General features: G+C 37.3%; 1 protein-coding gene across 1 annotated transcript in view; it reads right to left on the bottom strand.

The window, feature by feature from the left end:
- The window catches only part of TENM3 (teneurin transmembrane protein 3), a 2,564,262-nt gene that overhangs the window by 1,833,554 nt on the left and 707,334 nt on the right, over nucleotides 1-23,374 (bottom strand). Inside the window, exon 5 of the mRNA XM_058719934.1 lies at nucleotides 7,985-8,039. The gene's annotated coding sequence lies outside the window, so the exon portion shown is untranslated. The remainder of the gene's footprint in view (nucleotides 1-7,984; nucleotides 8,040-23,374) is intronic.

Genomic DNA, 23,374 nt, shown 5'->3' with positions numbered 1-23,374 from the left:
TAAATAAATAGTCTTAAATAAATAAATAACTGGTTAGGAAATTAAGGATCTGACTTTAGCTCAGGTCATGATCTCATGGTTCCTGAGTTCAAGCCCCCTATTGGGCTCATTGCTGTCAGTGCAGAACTGGCTTCGGACGCTCTGTCCGCCCCTCTCTCTGCCCCTTCTCCACTCAAGCAAGCGTGTGAACTCTTGCATGTTTTCTCTCTCTCTCAAAAATAAATAAACATTAAAAATAAATAAATTAAGTCACAGGGATGACTTAATTACTTAATTACTTATGATTACAGCATAAGTGATATAATAAATGATACTGTTATAACTTTGTACAGGGATGACAGTGACTACACTTACTGTGGCGGGCACTGCATAATGTATGTAATTGTAGAATTACAATGTTGTATACCTAAAACTAATATAATAGTGTACGGCGACAACACTTTAATAAAAATAATTAGTACTGACCATAAAGTGATGCGAGGATCAAAGGGTTTTATTCAACTTTACCAATTTGTATAGTTTTAGAAATAAATGCAGACAAGATTTAAAACACAAGGTATGTCTGACTTATCCTCTATTCTCAACCAGCATCTGCATAATAAAATACTAAAGTCACTTTTATTGCATTATTTCTTACAAATACATGTGAAACAACTGTTTTACAGCAAAGCATAATTCACAGAGTGTTTGGAGAGTGGAGAGCAGGAAATGAGACAAAATTATGAGATCCAGCTTTCTGATTGTCTAGAATAATCTATTCATCTTTTTATTTCATTTTGCTTGTTTTTAATCGAAAGGAATGACTATGTATAAACATATTTTTTTGTTGTTTTGTTTTGTGGTGGTGTTTTTGGTTTCAGTTCTTTTCCTCTTGAAGCAGGTGGTATTGATTAAGAGATAAAATTTCCCAGCAAGTATATGGGATAAGGCTGATTTATGCTGTCAGTTAAAATCAGACCCATGTGCCTGGCACAGTCAGTGGGCATGATTCGTGAAAACCGAGAACACGATTAGGGATACAGTCTCAAGTCAAGGCCAAGCTCGCACAAGGGCAGACTTCCCCCGCCCCCTCCCCACTCTCAGGGCAGCTGCCTTACCTGCTTTGGTTTCCATTCCATTCTATCAGCACAGTCCTTCTTTCTTTCTGCCTCCCTGTTTAGAATTTTCTGTTTTTCACCAAATTATCAAGCTCCAAAATAGTTCTCATTTTATCACCTTTTGACCATTTTCTAGTTCAGCCCCAATGAGAAATAGGTTCTGCCTTACCCCAGCCAATAATCCTGTCCATGATCTACAAGGGTACACTCCACTACGTGACTCACAGTATAAAATTCCCCAATTCGGGGCACCTGGGTGGCTCAGTGGGTTAAGCACCCGACCTTGGCTCAGGTCATGATCCCATGACTTGTGGATTTGAGTCCCACGTCAGGCTCTGTGCTGACAGCTGGGAGCCTGGAAATGCTTTGGATTCTGTGTCTCCCTACCCTCTATGCCCCTCCCCTAGTTGTGCTCTGTTTCTCTCTCTCTCAAAAATAAATAAACGTTTTTTGGGGTTTTTTTAATTCCCTAATTTCAAACACGTGAAACATTTACATTACATTCTTCTAAATAAAAATATTAATAAAATTAAAAAAAAATCTCATCCAAAAAACAGAACAAACAACAACAACAAAATGAAAACAAAAAACACAATACAAAACGAAAAAAAAACCCTAATAAAATTTCAAATGAGCCATTTAAACTGGGCCAGCACAGTCAGGGGGAAATAAAATTAGTTTCACTTGAAAGTTGTACTTCAAATTAAGGCCTATAAAATTGAATTTGTACAATTTTCACAAACACTGAATCTAATTAATTTCCACACCTAAAGTTGTCATTTTGAGAAATGAACACAACCACTTAACATGCTGTAAGTAAGACTGGCAAACATAGACAACAAAACTTTGCATATACGTATGACAGTAGCTTTGTTGTTGTTTTTACTAAATTCATATCCTGGGTCAAATTTCAGGTTATGGCATCTAATCAAAATCTATTTTTGCCCTTCTCCCTCTTCACATTTTGGAAATCCCTCAGGCTTTTCAATAGCTAATAGGAGGCACTCTTTAACCTCATTTTGTTCTCTGCATGAAGTCTCGTATCACTCCAAATATATACATTTTGTTCTGTCATCCCCCATCACACCTTGGCGATCCTTGGGTTCATTCCATGAAGACCATTTATATATGAAATGACAATGGAAAAAAATCACTTAAGTTATATGTATGAGATAGCTGGATAATTTATTGCATCTTCGAGATACACTTTCCTTCAGAAGATGCTGAAGTGTTCATTAGGAAAGTCAAACACTTGTATTTCTTCTGAAGATGTAGCTAAAGAAGATATTTTGTGGTTAGGAAGGCCTCTAAGTGACTCTCATGTTTCTTAAGTTCTTTTTAAACATAAAAGTTGATCCTCAAGATACCTCCACTAGCTGTGAAGTCTCTCCAGCCATCCCTAATTAAACACCAATTTAAATATAATTATTAATAAAACATGTTTTCATTTTCATTGAATGAACTGTTTTGTTCTAAAGCAACATATAAATGACTATATTAGTTACTTCAGATCGTTTAATATTTATAGGCAGATAAGTCAAAATCCATATTGTCTTTAAAGATAACTACATGAATACATAAATATTGTTTTTAGAAACTGGCTTGATCTTTAGACACACAGGGTATCAATATTTATGGACCTTATACCTTTAGAGACTCTGAGAAGGAAATCCAAAGCCCTAGCATTCTTGAACACAATAAAAAGGACAATAATATTTTGCTAATTCTATCCATACTGGATCTAAGCTTAGCATAAGTCACTGAGTTGATCAAGGCATACAATTCAAAGTACTTGTTCTTTGAATTCTCAATCAACAGGAACTTAAGAGTGTACAATCTCATAAATTTGTTACAATCTCAATACAATCTCATAAATTTGTTACATGCCAACTGTCCTCAAGCAAGCTAGAAGAACATGACTAATGGACGTAAGTAAGTATTATTAATTTCATTTCATTTTGTGAGTGGTCACGAGGGAGGATATGGACTCCAGGAAAAGTGAGGAATATTGGGTGGAATTTAGACCGCTAGAAACTAAGTATATCGACGAAAAAAGTGACATGGATATTGAAGGGCTCAGGGTAGAGACAAGTGGAAAGGGTGAAGGGAGCCAGCTGGAGGACCTAATGCCCTTACCAGCTAGAACGGCAGCAGAAGAGGGGATAGCCAGTCACTTAATTTAAGCGAGTGGGTGTCAGCTACTGTGGCCAGGGACACATTGGAAAGCTTTTGAACGCTAAGCTAAAGACAAAACTTTATTCTGTGGGTTCAGTGTACACGGCAAAGGATTATGAAGGGAAAAAAGGACATGATAAAAGCAATTCCTTAGATTAATCTGCACAGGAAGAAGGAAAGTGCGTAGTCAAAGAGACCAATCATGGAGCTATTTTTGACCAAGGAGAATTGAAATTCATGTTACAATGTCAAAGTTGAATAGACAAAAACACTGATAAACTTCTTTTCCATTAGGAGAGGAAGTGAAGTACATATTTGTTTTATGTGTGTGTGTGTGTGTGTGTGTGTGTGTGTGTGTGTGTGTCTGTGTGTGTGTGTATTTACATGTTAGACAAGTAACCAAATCCAAAGGGCTTACAGCCAATAAATAATATCATGGGAGGGTTCTGAGAAAAACAGGCCAGGGCTATAGCCACAGATTAACTCAGTTATTTACCACTGCCTTTCCTATACTATTTCCATCTGATTTCCTGCATCTCATCTGCAAATAATGGTAAAGGAAGATCAAATAATCTGTTTATAATGAACATTCCACCAGGAGTGAAACATTCTTTAACCTACAGACCACCTGTAATGAACTCAGGTTGCGTGTAATCAGAAGACAGAACAAATTTACTTTTCCCCGCACAAGGTATTTTTCCTCAGAAAAAAAATTCCATCATTTAGAAACACTGTTATTAAAAACTGGTATTTTAGATTTTTCCATCTCCTACATTTGAAGAGGTCAGAGGTGGTGAACTGTATTTTACATACTGAGCCTTGGAAATTGCAATCTAATAAGATTCTGTTATCCCAAATGCTATCATCTTTTCGTGAGAACTGACACCAGTAAGTTTTATTAATGAATTTAAAGATGGAAATTGAGATGCTGAAAAAGCATTAAGAAAATAAGATACTTTGAGAAAATTGTCTTGCTCTACAGTGGCCCTTACGATTTATTACCATAAGCTTTTTGTCAGTTCTGTAAAAGAAAGGGTAGCTTTTAGTTATGCTCTTGAGTGATGGAAAAGAAGAATCCTTCAATTATAAACTTGAGGATTTAAAATTTTCTCCTATTAAAATTCAGATGTTATTCACCAGCCCAACTGATTATGGACTAAGAATATAATTAAGTCTCTCTACTTCTAAAAGTTTTAGAAGGGCATAAATGTTGAAATGCATTTAGTTATACATTTGCTTTTGTGATTCAAAACAGCATTCTTTCATGAGTGCTTTGAAAATCTAGAACGGCTGTGTCAGAAAGGACTTTTGGCAAACTATGTGCTGTCCAGTTGGGTAGCTGCTCACCACATTTGGTTTTTGGGCACTTAAAATATGTAGTAAGTGCAATGGAGGAACAGAATTTGTAATGTCATTTAATTTTAGTTGATTTAAATTTTAGTAGTCACATGAGGCTTGTGACTACTGCACTGGATAGTATATGGAAGGGAGAAAACATGGTCATAACTATTATAGCCAACTGGTTCTGCCCAGGTTCTGAACTGGGCTCCAGAACCACACCCAGTACCTCCTAGAAACTGAGAGGAACACTCCAGTACCCTAAATCAAAGGAAATCTTTAGCTTCCTGTAACTATTTTAACATTAGCCTTTCTTCTCCCTCAACCCACTCATGGGAACTTCCAAGTCAATAATCATCCTATAGGTTTTCTGCTTCAAACAGGATGGATAAACTCAAATAAACAGCCTGGCCTCCACTGTTCAGAGCTAGAGTTTTTCAGGCTCTCGTTCTACCGGCAAAGTCACCTCCTTTGAAAAGTCAGCCACCACTTATTTCTTATAACTACTAATATAATTTTCTAACTGGTTTTCCTGTCTCCATTTTCCTATCTTCAGATACTTCATATCTCTACTTCTCCTTCTCCATCTTTCCTAATCCTCCTTCAAAATTGCTACTCTATGGATATTTCCAAAACACAACTCCAATGCCCCCTACTGTTGTAAAATCCAGTAAGGCTCCCTTTTGTTTCCTGGGGGAAAATAGGACAAAATGCAAACTCTTCAGTACAGTTGCAGATGTACTTTTATGCTCTAGTTCTCTCATTTCCAGCCACTCAGCAACTTTTATTCTATGCTCCCTGATCATCTAACTCTCTCCTGTCACCCTGATCCTACTATATCCTGCATAGATAGCCTTCTCTTCCCATAGAGCCTGGAATGATTCCTATAGCCTCCTTTTCCTTACACCTTGCCCCCTAACCACACCCACCACTTTGGAACACACACACACACACACACACACACACACACACACACATAGAAACACCACCCTTACTACCACCATCCACCACCCCCCTCTCAGTTGCACACAACTACTGTGATCCTAGAAATACCTTCCCCAGAAAACACTGCTTTAGACATCCAGGATGACCTAGGTACTTACCTCTTTACCTCTCAATCATTGTATCCTGATTCCTATCCCAATCCCTATCGCATGGAATTAAAATAGTTAAATTTTCATATTTTCTCCAGGACCCTATGGGCAACTAGTTGAAAGGAACTTTATCTTTTCTCCCTAAACATCCTGTGTCTGAGATCATGCGCTGACCTACCTAAGAGTTCTTCAATGCATGGATAAAGGACAGAATAAGAACAGGCTGAGATTGAAGATTTAGAGATACAATAATTTGGAACAATCCAAAGAAAAATAAAATTCTGTTTATGTATTCAAAGCTTATCATTTAGGAACGCTAAGAAAATACGATTTTGCTGATATGTGTGTATATACATATATATTTACAAAAATGCATACGCACTTGTATAAATAAATGTATTTATACATACCAATATATTTTATTGTTCCTAGAAAGTATACAGACATGACTTGAAGATAAAAATACTAGAAACGTTAAAAAAAAAAAAAGCAAGAGAGGGTTTGAACCAGTTGGGTTATCACATTATAAAATATGTGGTTCTAGGGGCTCCTGGGTGGCTCAGTAGGTTCAGTGACTGACTTGATTTCAGCTCAGGTCATGATTTCATGGTTCATGAGATTGCACCTCACATTGGGTTCTGTGCTGACAGCACAAAGCCTGCTTATGATTCTCTCTCTTCCCCACCCCTGCTTGCAAGCACACACACTCTCTCTTTCAAAACAAATAAACATTAAAATGTAAAAAAGAAAGTAAAAAAATAAACATTAAAAAATGTAAAAATTAAAATAAAATATGCGGTTCTACTACCAATGATTGCCACTTGCTTATAAAGAGGCGGACACTGTTCTTCTCTCATATGAAGGCATTTTCTTTGCCCTTTCTCCTCTTTATTTTCCATTGTAAGAAGGAGAAATAGTTTGAGTCATTTCAACAGTAATTTTGTATCACATTTAGGGTATCACAAAGCTAGTACCATTAACACTTTCTAAATATCCATATAACTAATTCTATAAGCCTGTATCTACAACTATTTTAATAACCAGGTCAAGGTGGAATCCCCCAAAAAGAAAAGAATTTCTTTTATAATACAGCATGTTCCTGAATGAGCCTTGCAGGCATTTTTGTAAGTATAATCGTTATCTAGTCTATGAAATAACAATATTTAATTCACTGTATTTGAGGAAGACACTGTAATTGCCTGAGGCGTTGAGTTAAAATGAAGATTGTTGGACAGGAATGATGGCAAACAGCTCAACTGTTGAGTCAGAAAGACACCCAGGGAACCGTATCAGTAAGGATCACAACCAGGTCCCAGCCCAGACAACACAACACAGTAGAAATCTCTCTGAATAGATAAGATACCAGCATGTGAACTATTTAGAAAATCGAGAATTCGGAATTTGGAGAGCATTTTTGTCTCTCTGGAGGCTTCAGTGAGACAGATACCTCTGGCAGTGAATTACGTCTTCTCCTTGCAAATAGAGTTTCCATTTAAAACCTCATATCTTAAATTACTTAAATTCCTGGATGAGCACAGAGCCTGCAGCATGCTGATATTTCCCTATTCAATTTGGAATGGAGATAATTCCCAGGTAATTACATTAATGTAAAGAAAGGCACAAGATAACCCAGGGTGGCAGGTAAAACAAAAGTTACTTATGTTCACATGTGAAATAAACACAGATTTAAACCATTCTGAAAATACACTGCAGAAGAACTGAGAAGTCACTCCATCTCACTTTACTATTAACTTCATGAGGGAGAAAGATGTCCCTCTCCCACCTTTGTGTGACTAAGAGGAGACTTAGTGACTCAAATTTGCATGAAAACTACTGAAAATGCAACATCACAGAAGGTGAATATGAGTAGCTCCAAAGATGTTATTATTGCAAAATAAATGTGCCACAATCCAAAATTTGAAAACCAATATTCAAATAATTGCCCAGAGAAAGCAGACTCTGTAAATCAGCTAATCAAAGAGATAAAGTCATAAAAACATACACAAAGTTCATACAGCAAGACTGAGAAACACACTGGGCAAAATGTAAAGATTTGGCCAGGGTCTGTATTTGTCCATTATTAAAATGACCTGACAATAATCTTTTAAGACACTATGGCAAACACCTTATGAGTATATTTTATCAAAATTATAAAATGAGGGGGGGGGCTAAATTTAAATAATCGTATTAACTTTTTTTCATGCACTTAAGCATAATGGAGCTCCAAATATTGAGATGTTATAGTTTTTAAAAAGTTATTGCATACACATAAGCACTTACTGTAATTTCCTTGCAGCAAAACTCTGTATCCGCCAGAAGAGCTTGAAGTTATTGCCTGTTAAAATGTCACAAAAACATGAATATGTTAATTTAAAATACAATAAAGTCTAAATTGCAATACTTAATAGGATTCTTTTACATTCATAAATAAGAAAATTATAACTATAATCTCCTAGTTTTAGTTTATTTTCATGAATTAAAAACTACAAAAGGCAAGTGAAAATTATTTCTCAATGCACACCATAAATTAAAAACACTACTGAAAGAGGAAAAGAAAATCTCAATTAGGCAAAAACAAAAACATCCTAGTTGGAATAAATAACGCATTCATTTCCCCCACCCTGTAATGTTTAAAGGTAATCTAATCATTGGTTTACATTGAGTGAATAAAGATTAGTTAGAATTACATACTGATTAGAGACTTATGTTTCACTATTTATCCAGAATTCTTTTTGATTGAACAAAATCTTTGTTAGTCTATCAAACAAAGTGGAAAATAACAATAGGAAAAAGGATCTAATCAAATTAAAGAGACACTACTTCTGAAAAATTAAAGAATATAAGATGTCAATACAAAGGTAAAATACACTTATTTCACTCTTTGATTAAGTTACTGAAGAAAAAATAAAACATCATTTTTATCACATGCTTGATATTGAGTAGTATCTGAATATTCAACCTGAAATACAGAGTTTAAGTAATTATCTAAATCACTCAGGCCAAAAGACCAATTTACAAGAATTAACCAGCTCACTGGGGCAAATATTATCATAGGAGTCTTTTCCTTGAATTATTTCTTAAATGTTAATTTTAATTTTCATGGTTGAATGTTGCCAAACACAGAAAGAAACATAACATGGTTTGAATTTGACATATATAATCACAAGTCAAATCATCTGAAAATACATGTTTAAAAAGCAAGTTTGTGATCTTAAATGAGATAACATTTTCTTTCTCTGAACATATTTCAAAATAGACTCTATTCTGAAACTTGATCTGGACTTAGGTGCTATTTCATTGTAATTATGCACCTCTATTTTCACTGTTTATCCATTTTATTCTCCTTTTCCAGCCACTGTTAAAAGCACAAGGTAACTTTCAAATCCTTTTCCAGTAATACACTCCATGTTAATTTTAAAAGCTGTATCTTCCCAAAATATTTTCTACTTTATACAAGGGAGGTCACACTTAATAGAAGCAAAACAAAGAAACAAAAAAATTAGAAACGTGTTATTTAATAAGCAGTTTTCCCAAAGTAATCAAAATCTTCTGAAATAACGTAAAATATTTCTTTACATAGTTCTCTACTAGGCTAAGATTTAAAAAAAAAATCATGCCATTTGGATTTGAAGAAAACAATAGTTTTTAAAAGAAAATGTATTAAGATGTCTATAATAATTTAAAAAGAGGTGCCTGGGTGGCTCAGTCCATTGAGCATCTGACTTTGGCTCAGGTCATGATCTCGCAGTTGGTGAGTTCGAGCCCCAAGTCGGGCTCTGTGCTCACAGCTCAGAGCCTGGAGCCTGTTTAGGATTCTGTGTCTTCCCCGCTCTCTGCCCCTCCCCTGCTCATGCTCTGTCTCTCTCTCTGTCAAAAATAAATAAACATTAAAGAAAAATTTTTTTAAAAAAGCTTTCCATTATATAAGGGAAAAATTAGGGCAATAAGAGTTATTTCTTCAAAAAAGATCCCCAGATAAACCGTAACTTCAACTTTTTACTATCAAACATCATTGATGCTGAACTAGCTGCATTTGAGGAAGGAAAGAAGCAGAGAATTTCCATGCTGCTCTGCCACTTTGGCCCCTCCCCCTCATGCCCTCACTATCAAACGTCAGTGAAAAAGATACTAAAGAGCTGTTAATTTGAGGTTAATCTTCAAGAATTTAAATAAAAAACAGCCTGTGACTTCCTGTTCTTTCATGTTTTGCCAGGAAGTGTTAGCATTTTGACATCATGTCTTACAAATCCCAAACCCTATTTTTATTAATGTAGGTCAAATCTTTACAGTGCATTGGTATAAATTTATTTTTGAATTTTAAAATTAATTTTATAGCTTACTATGATGCATAAAAGTCACAGATTTTATTTTATGTGAGGATAACTATATGGAGTGAAAATACATTAATGACTAAAAAGTAACTTTTTTCTTTCTATAAAAATAATTTTCTAGCTATAGAAATTACTGAGGGATATAATCTTTCCTTGGGACAACAGAGACATCATGTGCCATAACTGTTAGTTTGCTTGTTTCACTATATAGCTATATCTTTACCTTTTAATATTAGTTTATGTAGCTATTCAATGGAAATATGGCAGAACCACTATAATCTTTGCTCTTGTTGAGACGGCAGAAGGTGTGAAATCATGTTTGTGTGTGTGTGTGTGTGTGTGTGTGTGTGTGTGTGTTTAGACTGTACTTAAGGTAGCTGAAGGAAGAGTAATCATGGGATAAAATACCCACAGTGGATTACTTCAATATCTCTACACTTGTGTTTTTCAGTGGGATTCCTTTCTTTCCGTCAAATACCCTACCCGGATACATGCCACATGATATTTCAGTGGGTTCTATCGTTGTTGAGGTATTTGGGTAGTGGAAATCTTTCTTTAAATGGAATATTCTTTGGGGCCCCTGGGTAGCTCAGTTGGTTAAGCATCTGAATTCAGCTCAGGTCATGATCTTACAGTTCGTTGAGTTCGAGCCCTGCGTCAGGCTCTGTGCTGACAGCTCGGAGCCTGGAGCCTGCTTCAGATTCTGTGTCTCCCTCTCTGTCTGCCCCTCCCCTGCTCACACTCTGGTCTCTCTCTCTCTCAAAAATAAATAAAGATTAAAATAATAATAATAATAATAAATGGAATATTCTTTGAAAACTGCTGTCACGGACAGCAGAGCCCTTCTGCTCCCTGTGTTCCTTCCTCCCGCAGCTACAGCTCAAAGCCACCTCTATTAAACCTCTAGGTTTTCAGGGAGCAAAGTCTGAAATCCACTTCTCCATTGCCTTAATCTTAACTTCCATTAAAAACAAAACAAAACAAAACTAGTGGGAGGAGAGACGTGGGAAGTTGTGTTTTCTGGGAAAGAAAAGGGAAACAGATGCAAGCAAGAAACAATGTATAGAATTTGAGTGAGAATAAAGGAAACAGAGAGAAAGACCATGTTTCAGAGATGTCTGCAATGTGTGCCCAAGGTTTAGGAAACTTTTGGGGGAGATACAGCCCTGAAACAAAGAAAAGACACATTACAGATAAATGAAACATTACAGACATCCTGTACATCTTCATTCTCCCAAATATTTCATCTATGTATCATTTAAATCTCAGATTTTCTGATATTGCAGGCAATTTACAACATGATCCACACGTTTAAATTTGAGAAAGATTTCAATGTGGTTATCTTCTACACATAAAAATGCACAATACTGGCTCATGCCTATGGAATCAAGGACATCTGGTCACGTTTATATTATGCTAATTGCTTTAAAATTCTGCCACATTTTATAATTACTGATGTTTATACAGCATAGGAATTGACTTATAACGTAGAACTCTGTTCCCTAAAATGTGGTCTTGGATACAGTCATTACCCTTTGGTATGCTCTTTGTTTGTTAAACCAAGTAATATCTAATTACATATGGAGGGGAAAAAAGAAACAAGAAAAAAAAAAAAAGACTCCTCATGTTGAAGGAGCGGCTCTAGGATTCACTCCCGAAAGCCCGGAGAGTTTGCAGAAGGATTTTGGCTTACTCTGACGTTAATTCTCTCCTCTAGAATCTTTGGAAGCCCAGCACCAGACCCTGGTCTCCAGCTTTGCCAAAAGACACACTGGTTTCTTGGTATGGTTTTCCAGCTCTTTTGCTATTAGTGCATAATTTGACAGTATGCTGCCACGGTAACAGAATTCATTAAGAGCTTTCAGTTTTGTTCTGCCAATGAGGATTTTTGGCTGCATGTAGTGCTGGCCTCTGAAGATTGATCCATAATATTTGTCTTATGAAGCCTTGTCATCTCATAGCTTGACTGATGCTACAAAATAATCCGTAATGAGCCAGGGTCCCCCAGCGTGAGCTACTCCCTGAGGGTAAGTTAGGCACTACTGGAAACCACATTAACTTCTTTATCATCAAACTTGGGTGCTTAAAATAGACTGCATGAAAGTGGATACATTATGCAGTCCCATCTTGCACCACTGGAGTTGTGGCATGGATTAGGAATGTAATCCTTAATGTTCATTCTCCACAATATCCCATTACAGGAAAAAAAAAAATCTTCCCTATTCTGACATTTCCTTTGTATTGTCATTTTTACAGGCAGGGTTTGCTGGAAAGAACTATGTGGTTGATACAGGAGAGGAACAAAATGTCTTAGTGTTTTCAACCAATATTTTCCCATATGATTTCAGTAAAAAAGAATAGCATGCCTTCTGTTATTTTCAGCTCTATTTTTAATAGCACATAATTACATTTTGACCACTTGTTCCGCTTTTAACTATTGGATTGTTTATTAACTGTGTGTGTGTGTGTGTGTGTGTGTGTGTGTGTGTGTGTGTCACATGCACACATGAAGTAGTAACAGTTTGGAATTCCTGTGAAGTCTTTTTATGCTAATGAGACCAAAGTCACTAGACTAATCACTGTGGATACTGGATAGTTCCAAAACGTACAAAACTCACCCTTGTATTTTTTTTTTTTTCATATTTGTGTAAATGGTTCTACTGAGAGATGGAAAGTGAGTGGATCAGGGAAGGGCTGGTAATTATACTGGAATATAGCTTAAAGAATACTGTTGGATGAAAGAAGAAACATGCACAGTCTTTGTTTAGGGCAGTGACTCTCAACCAGGGGCACTTCTGCCCTACAGGAAACATTTGGCAATGTTTCCTCACAGTGTTAGTGGTCATAACTGAGGGATGCTACTGTGATTAGGGAGGCAGAGGTCAGAAATGCTGTGAAAATCCTACAATACACAAGACAGCCGTCCTCTCTCCTACATAAATACACACAAAAAATTATTTGGTCCAAAATAGCAACAGTGTTGTAGTTCAGATATCCTGGTCCAGTGTAAACGCGAAAAGGACAGGAGTGTATAAATCTTATTTTGTCTACAGTTCAATTAATCCAGCTTATAGGGCAAATGGGGTGAAAGAAATCTGCGAGAATTGGCTGTAGGCTACGAGGTGAGCATGGTCTCGGGATCTCAGGAGAGGTAAATCCATTTCTCCTCTCCAGGAGATGGGGAGAAGGAGGCCCAACACCACCATCACATTTTGCAGAGGGGTGTTGGATGGCACTTTGAAAGAGCAAGCCACAAATAACACTGCTAGCAGATGACAGGCCTAGGTGACAGCTGAGAAAGGTGGAGAATCTGTGGCTCCATGTGGTCTTTTTTGCTCAGAGTCATTTTTCAACAGCTATTTTTTTCTCCTTTAATTGACTATTTTTGTTATCTTGTATTATCATTTATAATACATCTTAATATGTTGATACACTACTTAATTCATTTAGCGTCTCTTTCTGGGTTTCTTTGTTTGAATGCTTACCAATTTTTCACAGTAAAAAAGTTTACAGCTCTTTTTAGGAGATGTCATATACTTTGTTGGTTCTTGGTTCCTTTTCCTAATCCAAAAGTGTCTGATTTTGGCCTTCCCACGGCTAGAGATAGGAGTTAAAATAAAATCTCAGCAAAAAGAGACTCTTTCCTGCTAAAAATGACACATGCAAAGCAACAGAGTTCCACTAGGGATTTGTAGTATTCATCATCTACCTACCATCTGTCTCTACTTTCTTTCTCCCTTCCTTCACCCCTCCACTTCTCTCCCCTTCTTCCCTTCTTTCCTAATTCCTGCCATATTTATTGAATGCTTGTCCTGTGCTAAGTGGCTAACATACACAAAGATTAAGCCATGACCCCTATCCAAGAGACATAGAAAGCAGATGCAATCAGAACACAGTACATCAAATGAGAGGAGGCAAGTGATCGAATCTGTCAAATATATTTAACATGTTTTGTTTTGTTTTGTTTCCCCAAAGAGTTTAGTTGAAACTGATAAATGTTATTCTACTGTATAGTTTTTATTCTTTTTTTCTGTACAATATTAATTCCTAGGTAGTATATTTTAGCTATACATGACCTTTCGAAAATAATTAGTATTTGAGGAAAATTCTGAAATTATACATTCACTGTTCTACACTGTGTATCATTTGTAAGCAATCTCAAAAACTTGATAAAATAATATTTGTAACAAGCATCTTGCAATTTAAGTAAAAGAGAGAACAATGGAGAGTGGCAAATGCCATCTTGATGAGATGGGTGTAGATCTGGAGAAATGCCTTGCTCCCAACTAATTTTCATGTGAAGTCACATCCAGCCAAGAACAAAGACAACAAGAAAATTCTAAGAAGTCCTTTTATTTTAAGTGTTTCTTCTATGCTTAGATTATTTTAACTGGAGACCTATTACCTTGTTTTGATATTTCAAAAATGTATCAACTAAAGCATTTTGTATTTTCCAGTGTATCTGAAGATAAACTGTTTCTCATTACTTCAGATTTTGTTCTAATAACTTATACAATACAAATCCTGAAATGGCATAAAGTTTTACTGATTCACTGGAATAAAAATGAATAAGTATAAAATAATAGAATAACTTTAGCAGTTTAATGTGATTTTAGAAGTGTGCTTTAATATACTTCCTTTCTTTTACCTTTATGTATATCAAAAAGTAAAAATTATATGGATTTAACAATGAAAAAAAATGTTTGAGAGTGTGTGCCTAATATTGACTATTCAAAATCAATTTAAAATAAACCTATATGACAATGGGAAACAATAAGATCTTGGCAGGTAAACTTCATAGTCACATAGAAGCCATTTTTCTCTAATGGACTAGACAGAGGTTGCTTACCAAGAAGTGCTAAGATATGGGGTAGTAAATATTGGTTTGTAGTACACTTTGAAATCATGGGGTTACTGCCATGTAGAGACATCTGTGGAATTGTTCACAGTATTAAAAATTAAACTAATAGCGGTTGGTACTCTGATGACATCAAAATAGTTCTAACATCTCTGTAAGGGAATATAACTTCATGGACTATTGAGTACCCCTTGGAAGTCAAATAGAAAATTGTAAATTTGTGTAAAATAAATACCATCTTCTAATCATTTTGTTCTGGGTTATATATATATATATATATATATATATATATACACACATACATAGATACATATACATAGATAGATACATAAAACTCTCAGCCTTTATTTTAAAAATACCCACAAACTCAATACCTATTAAGGACACTATATTGAGATAATTTTACAATGTCTAAAATAGAAACAAATGAGGTGCCAGGTGCCTAAGACAGAGGATGGTCAGATACTAATTACAGGGACTCTAGAATGAGACTCAGATTTGAAAGGACGGTTCAGCTACTTCCCACCTTTACAAACGTAGACGAGATTGAGGGGTGCCTGGGCGGATCAGTCGGTTAAGCCTCTGACCTCAGCTCAGGTCATGCACCTCATAGCCTGTGAGTTTGAGCCCTACGTCTGGCTCTGTGCTAACAGCTTGGAGCCTGGAGCCTGCCTCGGATTCTGTGTCCTCCTCTGTCTCTCTGCCCCTCCTCTGCTTGTGCTATCTCCCTCTCGGTCTCTCAAAAATAGATAATCATTAAAAAAAAAAAGGTAGACAAGATCAAAAGGTTTGGAGGAGAGGCCAAGATGGCGGAAGGGAACCGAATTTTTTTTTTTTGCATCTTTCATCCCTGAAATACAGCCAGATCTACACTAAACCATCCTGCACACCTAGAAAACTGATTGGAGGATTAACACAACAATCTGCACAACCTGCACCACAGAACTCAGCAGGTACGCAGTGCGGAGAGGAGAAATGGTGGGGAGGGAAGCCACCGAGGGCAAGGAGCTGTGTTTACTTGCAGAGAGAGGGCCGGACAGAGACGGGGGAAGGGCGGTAGAATACGGGAAAAGCACCCCCGCCCCCATGCCAAAAGCAGCTGGAGAGAAAGTGGGAAAGTGGAAATGGCCACGGGGACTGAATCAAAAAGGGAGAAAGGAGAAAGGAGAGGCTTTAAATTCCACTGAGACTCTATAAACAGGGGGAGCGCAGAGTCTGAAACTCTGCAGCTGATACCTGGCGGTGCTCTGGTGGGAAGGGCGAATCCCCAGGAGCAGAGCAAAGTCTGGGGGTCTCCGGGCCACTCGGGAGAGGCGGTTCCCCTGCTGGGAGGACATCTGGTAAAGTCTGTGCGGTCACCCCAGCCGACCCCAGAGGTCCCAGCAGACCCCAGAGAACGGCCACATTCGCTGGTGCCGGAACAAGGTCGTTAAGGGGAAAGCCTGGCACCAGATGTGTGTTGTGATTTTCCATGCTCTCTGAAAGGCTGCTGCCACAGGAACTTTTTCTGGGGCGAGCTGGCACCCAGCCAGTGTCCCTGGGCATCAGCAGCAGTACGGTCCTGCGAATGTTCCTGGGTGTGGCTGCACCTGGCCATTGCTCGGTGAGACCCTCCTGCAAAGGGGCAGAACGGGTCAAAGCCGCAGTCCCTCAGAGGTGAGGGGTCGGGAAACACAGCCGCATCTGAGATACAACTCAGGAGGGCGGTGCCATCCAGCAGCCTGACAGCTTCATCATAGACAGTGTAAAAGTGGGGAGCGGAAGGAAGCTGGAGACAAAGGAAGCTGGAGACAAAGGAGGGGTGCACGATCGCAGGTTGCGCAGAGCAGAGTTTCCATACTAGAGACCAGGGATCTGGATGATGCCATTTTCACCACTCCTGTGCGTGTGTATACACACCTAGAGGCGCCACAGCACTCTACCCCAGTAAGCTAAGCAGCGCCACCTACTGGAGAATGGAGCCGTTACACTAAACCTCACCCAACTGGGCCAATAGCGCTCTCGACAAACACAAGTCTCTCTGTGTGCTTAGTTTACTGACTATGAAGTGCTTCATAGCTTGACTTCTATGGGAAACCAGATGTAATTTCAATCATACTTCCTTCTGTTCACTGGTCCTTGTATTCAATATTTTTTTTTCTTTTCTTATTCTTGAATACAGAAATATAAAAAATATTTTTATTTTCCATTTTTATTAAAAAGATTTTTTCTACTATATATATTTTTACTTTTTTAATAAATTTTTAAATTCTATTTTACTTTAATCATTTTATTCTATTTTATTGTATTCATTTTTTTCAAATTTTCAAAATTTTCCTTTTTTTCCTTTTTTTCTTTCCCTTTTTTCTCTAATCTATCAAGTTTCTTTCAACAACCAGACCTAAACACACATAGGATCTAGCAGTCTTATTTGATTTCTTTGTATTATTTTTTAATTTTTAAACTTAATTTAATTTAATATTATTATCATTATTATTATTTTTACTTTATTAATTCCTTCTCTTCCTTCAAAATGACGAAATGAAGGAATTCACCCCAAAAGAAAGAACAGGAAGAAATGACAGCCAGGGACTTAATCAACACAGATACAAGCGAGATGTCTGAACCAAAATTTAGAATCATGATAATAAGAATACTAGCTGGGGTTGATAATAGATTGGAATCCCATTCTGCAGATTTAAAAGAAGTAAAAGCTAGTCAGGACGAAATAAAAAATGCTGTAGCTGAGCTGCAGTCTTGAATGGATGCCACGGCAGCAAGGATGGGTGGGGCAGAGCAGTGAATCGTCAATATAGAGGACAAACTTATGGAGAATAATGAAGCAGAAAAAAAAAAAAAAGAAGACTAAGGCAAAAAAGCAGGAAATAAAAACTAGAGAACTAGAGAGAAAAAAAAAAGGAGACTAAGGCAAAAGAGCATGAAATAAAAACTAGAGAACTCAGAGACTCATTAAAAAGGAACATTAGAATCATAGGAGTCCCAGAAGATGAAAAGAGAGAAAAAGGGGTAGAAAACTTATGCATAGTGGAAAATTTTCCTAACCTAGGGAGAGACACAGACATCAAAATCCAGGAAGCACAGAGGACTCTCATTAGATTTAACAAAAACTGACCATCAACAAGGCATATCAGAGTCAAATTCACAAAATACTCAGACAAGGAAAGAATCATGAAAGCACCAAGGGAAAAAAGTCCTTAACCTACAAAGGAAGACAGATCAGGTTTGCAGAAAACCTATCCACTGAAACTTGGGAGGCTAGAAAGGAGTGGAGGATATAGTGAATGTGCTGAATTGGAAAAATATGCAGCCAATAATTCTTTATCCAGAAAGGCTGCCATTCAAAATAGGAGGAGAGAGGAAAAATTTCCCAGAAAAACAAAAACTGAAGGAGTTTGTGACCACTAAACCAGACCTGAAAGAAATTTTAAGGGGGACTCTCTGTGGGGAGAAAACAGGCGGGGAAAAAAAGACTAAAAGCAACAAAGACTAGAAAGGACCAGAGAATACCACCAGAAAGTCTACCTCTACAGGCAACATAATGGCAATAAACTCCTATCTTTCAACACTCACTTTAAATGTCAGTGGACTAAATTCTCTAATCAAAAGATGTAGGGTAACAGAATGGATAAGAAAATAAGATTCATCTATATGCTGTTTACAAGAGACCCATTTCAGACCTAGAGACACCTTCATATTGAAAATAAGAGGATGGAGAACCATTTATCATGTTAATGGTCAACAAAAGAAAGCTGAAGTAGCCATACTTATATCAGACAATCTATATTTTAAAATAAAGACCGTAACAAGAAATGAAGAAGGTCATTATATCATAATTAAGGGGTCTATCCACCAAGAAGACCTAACAATTGTAAACATTTATGCTCCAAACATGAGAGCACCTAAATATATAAATCGGTCAATCACAAACATAAAGAAACTCATTGATAATAATACCATAATAGTAGGGGATTTTAATACCCCACTTACAACAGTTGACAGACGATCAAACAGAAAATCAACAAGAAAACAATGGCTCTGAATGACACACTGGACCTGATGGACTTAACAGATATATTCAAGAACATTTCATCCTAAAGCAGCAGAATACACATTCATCTCGAGTGCACATGTTATTATTCTCCAGAATAGATCACATCGTGGGACACAAATCAGCCCTCAACAAGTACAAAGAGATTGAGATCTTACCATGCATATTTTCAGATCACAATGCTATGAACCTCGAAATCAACCACAAGAAAAAAATTGGAAAGATAACAAATACTCGGAGACTAAAGAACATCCTACTAAAGAATGAATGACTAACCAAGAAATTAAAGAGGAAATTAAAAAGTACATGGAAGCCAACAAAAATGATAACACCACAGTCCAAAACCTCTGGGATGCAGCAAAGAAAGTCATAAAAGGGAAGTATATAGCAATCCAGGCCTTCCTAAAGAAGCAAGAAATTTCTCAGATACACAACTTTACCTTACACCTCAAAGACCTGGAAAAAGAACAGCAAATAAAACCCAAACCAGCAGAAGACAGGAAATAATAAAGATTAGAACAGAAATCAATGCTATCAAAATGAACAAAACAAAACAAAACAAACAAATACACACACACACACACATACACACACAAACACACACACACACACACACACACACACACACACACACACACACACACCAGTAGAACAGATCAATGAAATCAGGAGCTCGTTCTCTGAAAGAATTAGCAAAACTGATAAACCCCTAGCCAGTTTGATCAAAAATAAAAAGGAAAGGACCCAAATAAATACAATCAAGAATGAAAGAAGAGAGATCACAACCAACACTGCAGAAATACAAACGATAAGAAGAGAATAATATGAGCGATCATATGCCATTAAATGGGCAACCTGGAAAAAATTAACAAATTCCTAGAAACATATAAACTACCAAAACTGAAACAGGAAGAAATAGAAAATTTGAACAGAGCCATAACCTTCAAAGAAATTGAATTAGTAATCAAAAATCTCCCGAAAAACAAGAGTCCAGGGAGGGATGGCTTTCCAGGGGAATTCTACCAAACTTTTAAGGAAGAGTTAACACCTATTCTCCTGAAGCTGTTGCAAAAAAATAGAAATGGAAGGAAAACTTCCAAACTCTTTCTATGAAGCCAGCATTACTCTGATTCCAAAACCAGACAAATACCACACTAAAAAGGAGAACTATAGACCTATTTCCCTAATGAACATGGGTGCAAAAATCCTCAACAAGATACTAGCCAGCCAGATCAACAATATGTTAAAATAATTATTCAGCATGGCCAAATGGGATTTATACTTGGGATGCAGGGATGGTTCAATATCTGCAAAACAATCAATGTGATATATCACATCAATAAAAGAAAGGACAAGAACCACATGATCCACTCAATAGATGCAGAAAAGGCATTTGACAAAATGCAGCATCCTTTCCTGATATAAACCCTCAAGAAAGTAGGGATAGAAGGAGCATACCTCAAGATCATAAGAGCCATATGTGAAAGACCCACTGCCAATATCATCCTCAATGGGGAAAAACTGAGAGCTTTCCCCCTAAGGTCAGGAACAAGACAGGGATGTCCACTCTCACCATTGTTATTCAACATAGTTTTGGAAGTCTTAGCATCAGCAATCAGACAACACGAAGAAATAAAAGCCATCCAAATCAGCCAGGAGGAAGTCAACCTTTTACTCTTCGCAGATGACATGATACTCTATATGGAAAATCCAAAAGATTCCACCAAAACTGCTATAACTGATCCATGTACTCAGCAAAGTTGCAGGATATAAAATCAATGCACAGAAATCAGTTGGATTCCTATAAACCAATATGAAGCAATAGAAAGAGAAATCAAGGAATCAATCCCATTTACAATTGCACCAAAACCCATAAAACACCTAGGAATAAAAATAACCAAAGCGGTGAAAAATCTATACACTGAAAACTATAGAAAGCTTATGAAAGAAATTGAAGGAGGCATACAAAAACACAAAAAGGAAAAATACTCCATGCTCCTGGATTGGAAGAACAAATATTGTCAAAATGTGGATACTATCCAAAGCAATCTGCATATTCAGTGCAATCCCTATCAAAATAACACCAGCATTCTTCACAGAGCCAGAACAAGCAATTCTAAAATCTTTATGGAGCCAGAAAAGACCTAGGATAGCCAACACAATCTTGATAAAGAAAACTGAAGCGGGAGGCATCACACTCCCAGACTTCAAGCTGTATTACAAAGCTGGAATCACCAACACAGTATGCTACCAACACAAAAACAGACATTCAGATCAGTGGAACAGAAAAGAGAACCCAGAAATGGACCCACAAACATATGGCTAACTAATCTTTGACAAAGCAGGAAAGAATATCCAATGGAACAAAGACAGTCTCTTCAGCAAGTGGTGCTGGGAAAACTGGATAGTGACATGAAGGAAAATGAACCTGGAACACTTTCTTACACCATACACAAAAATAAACTCAAAATGGATGAAAGACCTAAATGTAAGACAGGAAGCCATCAAAATCCTTGAGGAGAAAGTAGGCAAAAACCTCTTTGACCTCAGCTGCAGAAACTTGTTACTCAACCCATCTCTGGAGGCAAGGGAAACAACAGCAAAAATGAACTACTGGGACCTCATCAAAATAAAAAGCTTCTGCACAGTGAAGGAAACAATTAGCTAAACTAAAAAACAACCGATGGAATGGGAGAAGATGTTTGCAAATAACATGTCAGATAAAGGGCTAGTATCCAAAATATAGAAAGAACTTACCAAACTCAACACCCAAAAAACAAATAATCCAGTGAGGAAATGGGCAAAAAACATGAATAGACACTTCTCCACAGAAGACATCTGGATGGTCAACTGACACATGAAAAATGCTCAACAACACTCATCATCAGGGAAATACAAATCAAAACCACAATGAGATACCACCTCACACCCGTCATAATGGCTAACATTAACAACTCAGGCAACAAAGTTGTTGGCAAGGATGTGGAGAAAGAGGATCTCTTTTGTGCTGCTGGTGGGAAAACAAACTGGTGCAGACACTCTGGAAAGCAGTATGGAGGTTCCTCAAAAAATTGAAAACAGAACTACCCTACAACCCAGCAATTGGACTACTAGGTATTTATCTAAGGGATACAGGTGTGCTATTTTGAAGGGGCACATGCACCCAAGTGTTTAAAGCAGCACTATCAGCAATAGCCAAAGTAGGGAAAGAGCCCAAATGTCCATTGATGGATGAATGGATAAAGATGTGGTATATGTATGTGTGTGTGTGTGTGTGTGTGTGTGTGTGTGTGCTCACGCGCATACAATGGAGCATTACTTGGCAACCAAAAAGAATGAAATCTTGCCATTTGCAACCACATGGATGGAACTGGAGGCTATTATGCTAAGTGAAATTAGTCAGAGAAAGGCAAATATCATATTACTTCACTCATATGAGGAATTTAAGATTCAAAACAGATGAACACAAGGGAAGGGAAGCAAAAATAATATAAACACAGAGAAGGGGACAAAACATAAGAGTCTTAAATATAGAAAACAAACAGCGTGTTGCTGGAGGAGTAGTGGGAGGAGAGATGGTCTAAATGGGTAAGGGGCATTAAGGAATCTACTCCTGAAATCACTGTTGCGCTATATGCTAACTAACCTGGATGTAAATTAAACAAATAAATTAAAAAAAAAAATAACAACCAACCAACCAACCAACCAAACAAACAAAAACCAATGTAGACAAAATCATCTCTAACACTCTGAGCTTCTTCATCCTCAGAATACAGAGGTAAAACTTCCTCCTACGCTTCTAATCTCTATGGGAATTAATTCAGAACAAACATATAGAGCACTTAGAATGGGTCCTGCACAGATTCAGCATTTCCTGCATGCCCTTAGTGTTTCTACCAATATATACCAAAGTTTTCTGTAAGAATCTAAACCTAAGAGTTGGCATCACTATGTTCAGTAAGAGTAGCAGAGATCAGTTCAGTGCCACTGAGCCACAAGCCACTTCACAAGAACAAGGGTCCTTTCTCAGAGTGTGAGCAAATCTCCTTACACTTCCAGAATTCAAGCACATGGCTTTTAAGTTAAGGAGGCTAGAGTGAATGCTTTGCATGATACTATGACCCTGGAAGGTAGGCAGGATTTTTGTTTTGTTTTTTAAAGTGTATTTATTTATTTTCAGAGAAAGAGAGAACATGCCCATACACACAGGAGCAGCAGAGGAGCAGGGAGAGAGGGAGAGAGAATCCCAAGCAGGCCCTGCACTGACAGAGCCTGGCTCTGGGCTCCACCTCATGAACCATGAGATCATGACCTGAGCTGAACTGAAGAGTTGGACACTTAACAAACTGAGCCACCCAGGCGTCCCAGGAGGCAGGTAGTTTTATCCTACTCTGATTTGCTATAATCTCTCAGAGACGGAGTTGCCTACTTGA

This window comes from Neofelis nebulosa, chromosome 3 (assembly GCF_028018385.1).
Source record: "Neofelis nebulosa isolate mNeoNeb1 chromosome 3, mNeoNeb1.pri, whole genome shotgun sequence".
NCBI lineage: Eukaryota > Metazoa > Chordata > Mammalia > Carnivora > Felidae > Neofelis > Neofelis nebulosa.
This window is presented reverse-complemented; position numbering and strand designations above follow the sequence as displayed.